At 38.3% G+C, this 10,428-nt stretch overlaps 1 protein-coding gene across 1 annotated transcript in view; it reads left to right on the top strand.

Moving 5' to 3' along the window:
- Nucleotides 1-9,901: 9,901 nt before the first annotated feature.
- The window catches only part of LOC124156251 (sulfite oxidase), a 44,092-nt gene continuing 43,565 nt past the window's right edge, over nucleotides 9,902-10,428 (top strand). Inside the window, exon 1 of the mRNA XM_046530667.1 lies at nucleotides 9,902-10,037. The gene's annotated coding sequence lies outside the window, so the exon portion shown is untranslated. The remainder of the gene's footprint in view (nucleotides 10,038-10,428) is intronic.

Raw genomic sequence — 10,428 nt, 5'->3', positions numbered from 1 at the left:
AGGATTGTCTCATCAGACCATCATATCTGGAGAAATATACATCAGTGGCAAAAATAAAAAATTCAACAAAATATTCCTACTTTGACAATGCTATACCAAAAACGATACACTCGAAGGCCATGTAATGGGAGTGGCATTATTTTTGTTGAGCACATCACTTCTCCGTTGGATGAATTTCTATATCTAAGTTTATTGTTTGGAATTGGACTTAAAATTGCATAAGATATTGTTTTCAATGGCACTAGAACCAATATTTTCGAACTGCTTGGCGTAAGTCTTTTTCTCTTAGTGCTTCTCTCAGTGAGATAATTTCAGCTGCGAATATAAAGTGATGGATCGTGGTGACCCGGAGAGTAAAGTTGGGTTGGGCTTCTTATCGGAAGGTCCAGGATTCAAATCCCCAAAATAAAAATCATCAAAGTGCAAGATGGTCAAGGAATAGAATTTGCATCCTCTACCCTGAATTACCACTATTTACACGTCTGGGGCTTAGCCCGTGGTGAGCTCCACGTTAACCTAACCAAATTTCGGATTTGATGACTGCGTAAGTGAAAATAAATGTGAAGAAATCTGGACTCTAACCTTCAGAGGGCGGGTTCACTTTTCCACCGTTGCGATGCCTATTTTCTATCATCTTTACGTGGAAGAGCGCTAAAATGTTTGTATCACGTGCAATGGGGCTCTTCGAAAGGGACTTTGCTCCCTCTCATGCTGTCGTACGCAGTTGATATTTAAGGCGGTCTGTGAGGATAAAGTTAAAAGTAGAATTTTTTCGATGACTCGAGAAGTTTTGACGATCGCTGATAGCCGGTATCGCATAACTTCTTTTCCTATCTTAGATACGTCTGACATGCTGTTCAAAAAGTAAATAATTTTATGGTCTATGGGCGAGTTTTAATTTAGGTGTCCCAATGATATCCAATCGTTATACATAGCTTCAACCGAGGGAATACCATTCGGTAGAAAATGTCGTCTGAAAGGAAACTGAGAAGTTAATGCGAAATATTTAGCGACGAATAATATTTTCATGTTGAGAGGTATTTGATTTGTTGTTTGCTGAGAAATATCACAAATGCACAAGCTCATAATAATTGACAAAAAAGCATGGAAGTTGGAATACTTTCTGTCCTCAACAGCCTAAAAAAATTATACACAACAGTAGCTACTGATCTCAAGTCAGTCACTGATATTTACCTCTACTATAATTTATTAATTTAAAAAAGTGTTATTAAAAGACACGCTTTTTCCAAAAACAGTATGAAATATACTAAAAATTAATAAATAAGTTTATCACCATGCACAATAGTGATGAGCTATTTATCGCTAACTGTGATTGAATCACCGTTACTGAAAAGTAGCAGTCACTGTCGGTGACTCAATACTCAAAATCACTGTGACTGGATCACTGGATTCGGTGAAGATAGCTCAGGCTGCTAACAATTGATGAGCGGTATTTCGCTACCTGTGATTGAAGAGAAGTAGCCGATCACTGCCGGTGACTACATCACTAAATACTCGAAATCACTACGTCTGTGAATACGGTGAAAACAGCTTCGGCTGCTACCACTGCTACCAACAGTATAATAATGGATATCTTATTCATCTTCTATGATGAATATGACATCCTTTAAGAGATATACAGCTAACGGTTTGAATATCAAATATGTTGAAAAATGCCGACGGGATTTTATTGATTGCCGCTTATCAATTCCTTTACCATATCAAATGTATTTAATTATCGTAATATAAACTCAGAATAAGATCTTTTCCCTCAAAAAAATAGTTTTCCTAATTTTCAATAAATTTATTCGTTCCTTGTGTGGAGAGCTCATTCATTGTAAGTGGACAATTTAGCAGGAATAGCAGCGCCATAAATCACGGCTGACTTGCATGAGAGATTCTCCTCGGTTATCACAATCACAGTTAAGAATCACCGTTACTGATGAGTAGCACCAGCAGTAGTGACGAAGTGATTCAAATATCACAAATCCGCTCATCACTAATACACAGGATGTAGCGTATGCTGAGATTAGGTTTATAAGACATGACTGTATAAGCTTCAATAGATTTCCTTCAAAAAATGATCTAAATTGTATTAAATGATTGATTTCTCATGCATTTAAATGGAGAGCAATCGGGTCTTTCACTCTGATCAAAAAATGTTATCTATTGAAAGAATTCGGTGCATGGTTGGGAAAGGTACGTCGCGAGTGTGAAATAATAAACGCCCCGCCCACTTTTTATAAGTTGATGAAGTCATCAGATATTTGACTCATTAGCTAGTTCATGGAGAACGTCTCACCTAGGACGGGCACGAAATATGAAAAGCTAATCCAAATCAGCCCCCACGCTTTATTCTCCGAGTGATAAAAATCTAATTTTTTTACTTTTAAGTGCATTTTGTATTGCTTTTGGAAAAAGCTTGTTTTATATCTTTTTTACATTATTTTTAGTATCTAATTTTTCGTGATGAATTATGTAATCGATTAAATTAAAGGTGTTTAAAAAATGTTCGCCAAAAATGTATAACCTACCCCCTCTACTGAGAAAGTATAAAGGTATTTTTATACATGGAAACTTAGTTAATTAATTAGGTCAGAGTGGAAAAAAGTTTCAAATGTCTGATTATTGAATATTGTATTGTTATTGAAAGTAAGTGAGTGAGCCAAGTATCAAGACGATGCGACAATGGGGAAATGAGTAAAAAATCAATTACAAGATTTTATCGATCAAACCGGCAAACGGACCGATTAAGTTAGACGAATTAAGCGTGTAAAAATGACGATTCTAGCGGGACCTGCTTCAATCGATTTCCTTTTAAATGGTGTACATTGTATTAAATTTTTGATTTCCCTTGTATTTAAATGGAATGCAATCGGGTCTTTCACTCTGACCAAAAATTCAATCTATTGAAAGAATTCAGTGCATGGATGGGAAAGGTACGTCTCGACGAAAGAACTGTTTTCACCACTCAGCCTTTCGCTATTGTGAAATAATAAACGCGCCGCCCACTTTTTTAGAGTTGATGACGTCATCAGAGATCTGACTAATTAGCTAGTTCATGGAGAATGTCTCACTTAGGCTCACATGTGTGTAAAATACCAAGAACCACACGCGGCCTGTGAACAAGGCCGAGAAGTAACGGAGGAGCGGTGATGAGCTCGGCAAGAGTTCATGACGCGATAAAATTACTAGCGCAAAGAAATTGGAGGCAGTAAAATTTTTCATCACGAACCGCTCGAGAAATAGGAGTCGTATCGAAAAAACAGCATTATCATTCTCAACCCATAAATAAACGTTGTAACAATCAAACGCGTCAAGCTCAAATAAAGTCAGTGGAAGTATTGCAATTACTTATTTAACGAATATTGTTGACGTCCACCATCGTGCCTCATATCATGCAGGTCATTGTATTGAGCCGAGTGAAATCAAAAATCAACGAATATCAGTTCAGCTCCCTATCAAGAGTTGGGCTCTTAGTTTTATTTCAAATATCCAAAGTCGGCGTCAATTGCCCATCGAGTGAGCCTCTTTTCTTGAGGTCAAGGTCATACTCTCGCATTTTCTCCGCTCTCCAATTTCTCTGAATATAGCGTTCTTATTGGAGAATTTTGGGACTCCACGATTGTCACGTAAAATGAGAAGTTTTTCAAGGGTTTGTCTCGTCTTGAATTATAACCCACAGGTTGCCGTTAAGGTTTAATAATTACCTGGCTGAAAGACTATGCGGAGGCTCCATTATAGAGTCTTGAGATTCAAATCACGGAGATTTAGAATTAAAACTCAGGACATTGATCGGACATTTAAAATTAGAACGTCCAAAAATTAAAGCTTGAAAACATATTATTTCATTACACTTTACTATGCTAGAATAGATGGTGTCTAAGTAAAACTATTAAATTGAGTTCATGAATGAAAACTCAACGGTTTGCCGTCTTTAAAATGATCCAACAACGGCTATTATTGATTTGAAGCATGTCCAACAGATACTCAGTAAACACACCGAAAAAAATTACCGATTGCTTAGCTTACTATTCACTATGAACTTCAGTTCGTTTTGTTTTAGCTGATTATTTTTTATCTTTGTTTGATAATACCTAATTACACTAAATGAAGGAGTAAATCTGGTTGACACGTGCATTTCAACCACTGATCTCATTATTTTTTACGTTTTTATAGAGAGATTATCAGTCTATACTACATTTCTATCTATTATATCAATAGAGCCCATCGTCTACATTTTTTTATTTTTTTAAATGCATTTGCATAGAGTAGATATTGACTATATTTTTCACCGGTGCCAATTATGCTTAAGTTAAAATATTGATAAAATTTGCCTGTTTTGCACCGTTTGCTATGATATAAGCTTATTTTTTCGTAGTAGAAACAGTCCATTTTTTTCTCTTGAATTGAAGAGTGACAATATGAATTGTATTTATTACCCACCTAATTCTGCACGCTTCCCATTGTTGGTGATATTTTTATGCCCAACCATTGAAGCTGAATAAAATAATACTTTCGCGTTAAAAAACATATTCCATACGCCAAGACCCTCCTCTTCGTGTCATGTCCTCTTATCTTTATCATAATGTCTGACCTTGTATAAATTTTATGACTGCGATAAACTTGATGCTTTAAAACGTCGCTCGGTCCCTCCCTGAACGATAGTATACGCCGAGTCTGACATGATGGATACGCTTGCATACCATTGGTACTCAACCGGTCTTTTTAGTGATCCACTACGTCATTAACAGCTAAGCTATAATTTTAAAATTATAAGGATATATAAAGTAGCCTCTTACCAAGATTTTTCTTTGTATAAAATTTTAGTTCATAATTTTCTCAGATTTTAAATTTCTGTATTAGAGTAGCACATGCAAGTCGACAAGGGTTGACTCAATCAACCATATAAATTTCAAGGGAATAAAAATTTTTCAATTTTTAAAAGATTTAATCAAGGAGAGTGTTTCCCTCTTCCTCCCATCCTTTCAATTTATATTTGAGGTTAACCTTTCAGTGCACCTTTTTTGAGTGAACCCCTCTAAAATGAATCCATGGCCTTGTGTTACGGGTGAAGTTTGTTTAAGTTTTGAAGATATATCCGTGTTTTTAGCCAGAGTAAAGTGATGAGTCTGCAGCAAGCTTGCCGACAGTGGCGCAGCCAGGGGGGGGTCCGGGGGGTCCGGAGCCCCCCCTCCCCCGAAATATAATAATAGTTATTTTCCCTCATAAATGAAAACAAAATATTGAAAAATCATGAATTTACAAATTATTTATTTAAGAAATGAACTTTGTTCGATTATGAAAAGTTTTAAAATTAGTTTAAAACCCATTACTGAATACCCCGTTTCCCCCCCTGGTTTTGGACCCCCCCCCCCCCCTAACGAAATTCCTGGCTACGCCACTGCTTGCCCGCAATCAACTTCAGCAAGTTTGAGGAATGTGCACTGTCATGTCCAGGGGCGCAGCTAGGAATTGAGGCTGGGGGGGGTTTAGGTGCAACTAATACCGTGGTATGTGGGGGTATGGAATACCCACCAGGATAAACGGTAGGTGCGAGATTTATGAATTGCGGAATATTAAGATGAACGGTTCAAAATGGTGAGTTTTACGGCTTCCTGAGGGATATTTTATTAATCCTTACACTATTCTATTAGTAACCCCCCCCTCGCTGCGCCACTGGTCATGTCAATGATGAACTTTTGGAAAACCTAGAGCTATATCTTATGGCGTCCTTTTTTTGTGAGGTTAACTAACTTTCCTGGTGGTGGTCTCTTGCATCGTCATGTTTGTTTTGATCCCACCTCGATTATCAGTTTTATAAAGATATTAGATAATGGAATTACAGTTATAAATTGAATGTCACTTTTTTGTTACGGGTGAGTGACTGATTCCTGCTCATTACTATTATCTAATTCTTGCATTGGATTCGATTAAGAGCGGCATCGGCTGAAGTCAATTGATGCACTCGAGGTACCTATTATTTAACATAAGAGTCGCCAAAAAATCTAAACAAAAGAAAACATAATTAGAAATGAAATGTAAGTTCAATTTGGCACCTCAGCACAATGCAAACGTAAAAATGGTTTTTAAAAGGTATTTACAGAAGTCAACTTGACTAGTTTCAACAAAGATGCGAACCTTTACACGCTGAAGTGTTAAGGACACTTCTGACACAGTATTCACAATCTATGTGGTAAATCATACATAAATATAATTATTTACAAACAAAATATACGTGAGGCGTATGTAAAAGCCGGGGAGCTAAATATGTTTGCGTTATGTTGGCGAAGTCTGTGTAGTGGTTTTCGTTTTGCAATGCTTTTACAAGAGATTATCAGCCGTTTTGCCAGTTTCAGGCAGTTTTTCCCAAATATCTTTCTTATTTTATCATGGATGTATAGTTTCTCCTACATTTGTATAGTTTTCACAAAATTTCGCTAGCTCAAAAAAGCCGCATTTCTCCATAAGAACCCATGTTAAATTATCCTAATTTTACCATCAAATATCTCAAAAACGACACATGGGAATACTTTTTTCTTTAGATCATTGAAAGTGCAACTTTAAAAAGAATATGTGATCAGAGTTTCATCAAATTCCTGTCACCTTTACCCAGGCGATTTAATTACCTTTAGAAAAGTCTAATATTCTGTCAGAAAGTTTTCCTAGCACTATTTTTCAATTAAAAATCTTTGTGGGATTGCCTAATTCCTTCAAGACCGTCAACCAACTTTCACTGCCATTACAACCCATCCGGGATCTTGAGCGGTACGATCCAAAGCCTCTCGGGGTGGGAGATTCAAGAAACCATGGAAATGTGAGCCAAGGGAAGATTAGGGACTGACGGAGAAGAGGACGAATTAGGAAGCAGCCCTCATCACGGCTGGTTGAGTGGGAAAACTCATAAAGCTAACCTGAACTTATGAACTAAAAAACTGAACTGAACCTGGAGATAAGGACGAAACAGAGTGGCTGGTTGAAGCCGTTACTGGGGGGGGGGGGGTAGATCGGATGTACTGTGGCCTCTGATTGAAGGAATAGTGTTATCCTCGGAAGGGAGTGGACCATATTGAGAATTAAAGACGGAAGTCCATGAAGGGTTTGGATACCGCTGGAATAATTCATAGATACTCCAAGTGTACTTACCTTAACCCGAAAATGCTTTACTTAAAATTCACGAGAACTTTAATGATTAGTGGCCAGGGGATGTTAAAAATTAGAATGTTTTAGAATGTTCGGTAAACGAGGAGACGAGGAAAGGGAATAAGATTTTTTGATAGAATAAAGGGGGTAGAACTTATCGTGAATAGGGTGGTTTCCTATTATTTTTTTATTGCCTAAATCGAAAGATTATTACTCCTGGAGTACGTATTTCACGCTTTTAGATTTTTAAATGACGATATCTATTTTTCGCGATTAAATGAAAAGTGAAAATTTTCAAGCGCGCGAAAACGCGACCCTTAAGTATGAATGTCGGGAAGTCTCTTCGCGTGACGTATTTCTGGTTCCCCCTCCCGCCCTGCGAGGTGACCTTGAGGCGAGGCATAGCGCTGATACGACGCAGGCTGCTAGCGGCTAGCCTAGTACCCTGCTGGCTGGTAGCGCTTGGCTTAAATAAGGATTATTAATAACTTATCAAACGAGGAAAACTTTCCGACATTAGCCAGTTTTAATAAGTGATTGTTAAGACATGTTTCCCTGAGCTCTGCGCCTCATGCATGCAATGGTAACCTCAGACGACGTATAACTCCTATCTTCTCGTATAGAAACTAGGTCCCTGTGACGTCACGTGGAGTGGCATCGCATGGGCGCCAATCTGGCCCTTTTCAAATGAGGATAAAAATGGACCATTGCCATTCGTCTAACCCGGTACTTCTAAAACAAAATAATTTGTATATTATGAATACACTAATGGTGGGTAACGAATCGCAATCAATGCCTTTCGTTTTCTTTGATGAAGGAAACCACCCTATTGAAGACGAAAGTCCATAAAGGAGGTGATACCGCCAAAATACTTCATAAATACTCCATTCCGACCTACCGTAATCGGTAAATATTTAAATTAAAATTAACCTTTCCTAAAGTAGATTATTGCCTTACCCATAACTGGGATAAATGATCTTCCACGTTACTATCAATATAGTCTGTCCAAACAGGGAAGACGGGTAAGAGATAAAGGCACCGCTCGTGAGCCCATTCAAAAAGCCCGCTAACTCACCCTTTCTGAAGCCATGTTGCCATTTTCCGGCGGTCCACAGCCACATTTTCAGAGGAAATTTAATTTTTTTCCCCGTGACGACAGTAAAACCTTGCGAATGGATAGTGAGTAACTTAAAGTAATATGATTTTCAATCGGTCTATATTTCTATATGAATTAGAATTTTAACCATGAATTTCATAGTAGGTAGGTATGTATAAATTTGTATTTTGGAATGCCACCATGAGCGCCTATGCTTAACGTTATATCCATTAAACGCACTAGAGTAACTACCAATATTTCCCTCTAAAAATATTTGAATTCCATGAAATGTCTCCGCCAACACCGAAATTTGAGCCACGGGACTCGTGATGCGTGTCTTGCCACCGTAACCGTTGGGGGTTTTCGTGTAACGTCCTCCCCCCCCCCCCCCCCCAATTATTATTATTATAGTATTCTACCGATTAAGGTAGGTTTCCATGGAGTACGCAAGAAGTGATCTGGGAGCCTTTCTTTCCTTCCAGCACTGCCTTCTTTAACTCACAGTAAGGCCAACTCTCTTTCAATCTATCTAAAAATCCTATTCTTTTCCTTCCCCTCCCTCGTTTCCCTAACATTCTACCCTCTAACACCATTTTCAACATCCCCTCACCGCTAAGCACTGACTCCATCCATACCTTCTGTCTCCTCCGTATCTCATCTAAAATCTGCCTCTCCTCGCCAACCATATCCAGCACTTCGTCGTTCCTTTTCCTCTCCGTCCATTTCACCCTCTCCATTCTTCTCCATTCCCACATCTCAAATGCCTCCAATCTTCTCTCGTCTTCTTTCCTCAGTGTCCACGTTTCCGCACCGTAGAGAGCTACACTCCAGATCAAACTCTTCACTAACCTTTTCTTTAAACTCTTACATAACGATCCTCTTAGAAGTTCCTTCCTGTTCATGAACGTCTCTTTCGCTAATGCGATTCTCTTCCTGATGTCCTTACTACTGTATCCGTTTTCCTCTAACGTACTGCCTAAATAGTTGAATTGCTCAACCTGCTCAAGTTTTTCACCACCTACCTTTATCTTAAGTCTCACATTCCTCGCTCGTGATGCTTTACGAAACCGCATAACCTTAGTTTTCTTGTGAATGAGCCTTTAAAAAAATGCGCCAAAAACGAGCAAGATGGCCTGAATAAATACATAAAATACTTTTATTTAATTAAAACTCGTACAAAATTACTGTTTTTGAGTCCTAAAAGTCACGTTTTCATCTTCGAAAATCCCTGGACCTTCCTTTTCCCTGAGGTGGTTTTCATACACCCCAGAAGGCCGCGATATCTCCGGCAAACCCTCTCCATTTCAAAATCCTGGCCACGCTATTGGCACCCACCGGTCATTTTCCAAATACTTCAGAGAATGGTGGAAAACATAGAAATACTAAATCTGCGTAAGAATACCAATGTTAATAAAAAAACGAGTCCTCCAATTCTCCGCGTCGAAAAAAATCTCTCAAATCTGACCCCTCCTGCCAACGATATGGAATAGATAAGTGACGGCTGGAGATAACTAAAAGATATTCACTGAAAACAGCGAGTAAAGTTACGCAACGCGCACGAATGTTAGATGTGTCGGCTGTCTGGGAAACTTATCAAGAACAACAAGCCTTGAGTGGGTTCCGATTATTAAGATTCATCACCAGACAGATGAAGAATCGGATATGTAATCGCCAGCAGTTACATTTCTCCTGAGTCCGGCGAATACTTCTCTTCTGTTTACGTCAATGAAGCCAACAAACAACTCACCCATACGTCAAGTTTTAAGAGACCGGTGAGGAGAGTCATATGAACGTAAATGTAAGTGGATATAACTGAATATACATATACATCTATTTTATCGTAGTACCGCGAAAAAACTGGTGAGCACGATATTCAGCTCTAATTTATAGGAACACTACTTTATTAAATACTCGATAATTTCTCTTTAGTTTGAAAAGGGCTATTTTGGTATTTGATTCGTCGCGTAGTATTACCCATGGTCTTCGCTGTTGGCTTAGATTGGGACCCTGCCCCATGATTTTCGTTCTTCATTCATTTTCTTTGGTTCATCTCGCTGAGGTTCCATCTCATTATCCTAATGAGAGTTACCTTTTTCCTTTTCGTTAATGAATCGTAATTATGGTGACATATTACGAAGGGCTCCACGATTATTGTGATACTATCACATCTCCATTCCATTTTCCATCCT

Source organism: Ischnura elegans, chromosome 3, assembly GCF_921293095.1.
Source record: "Ischnura elegans chromosome 3, ioIscEleg1.1, whole genome shotgun sequence".
In the NCBI taxonomy this organism is placed as follows: Eukaryota; Metazoa; Arthropoda; class Insecta; order Odonata; family Coenagrionidae; genus Ischnura; species Ischnura elegans.
The sequence above is the reverse complement of the archived record's forward strand: the minus strand, read 5'-3'. Positions and strand labels throughout refer to the sequence as shown.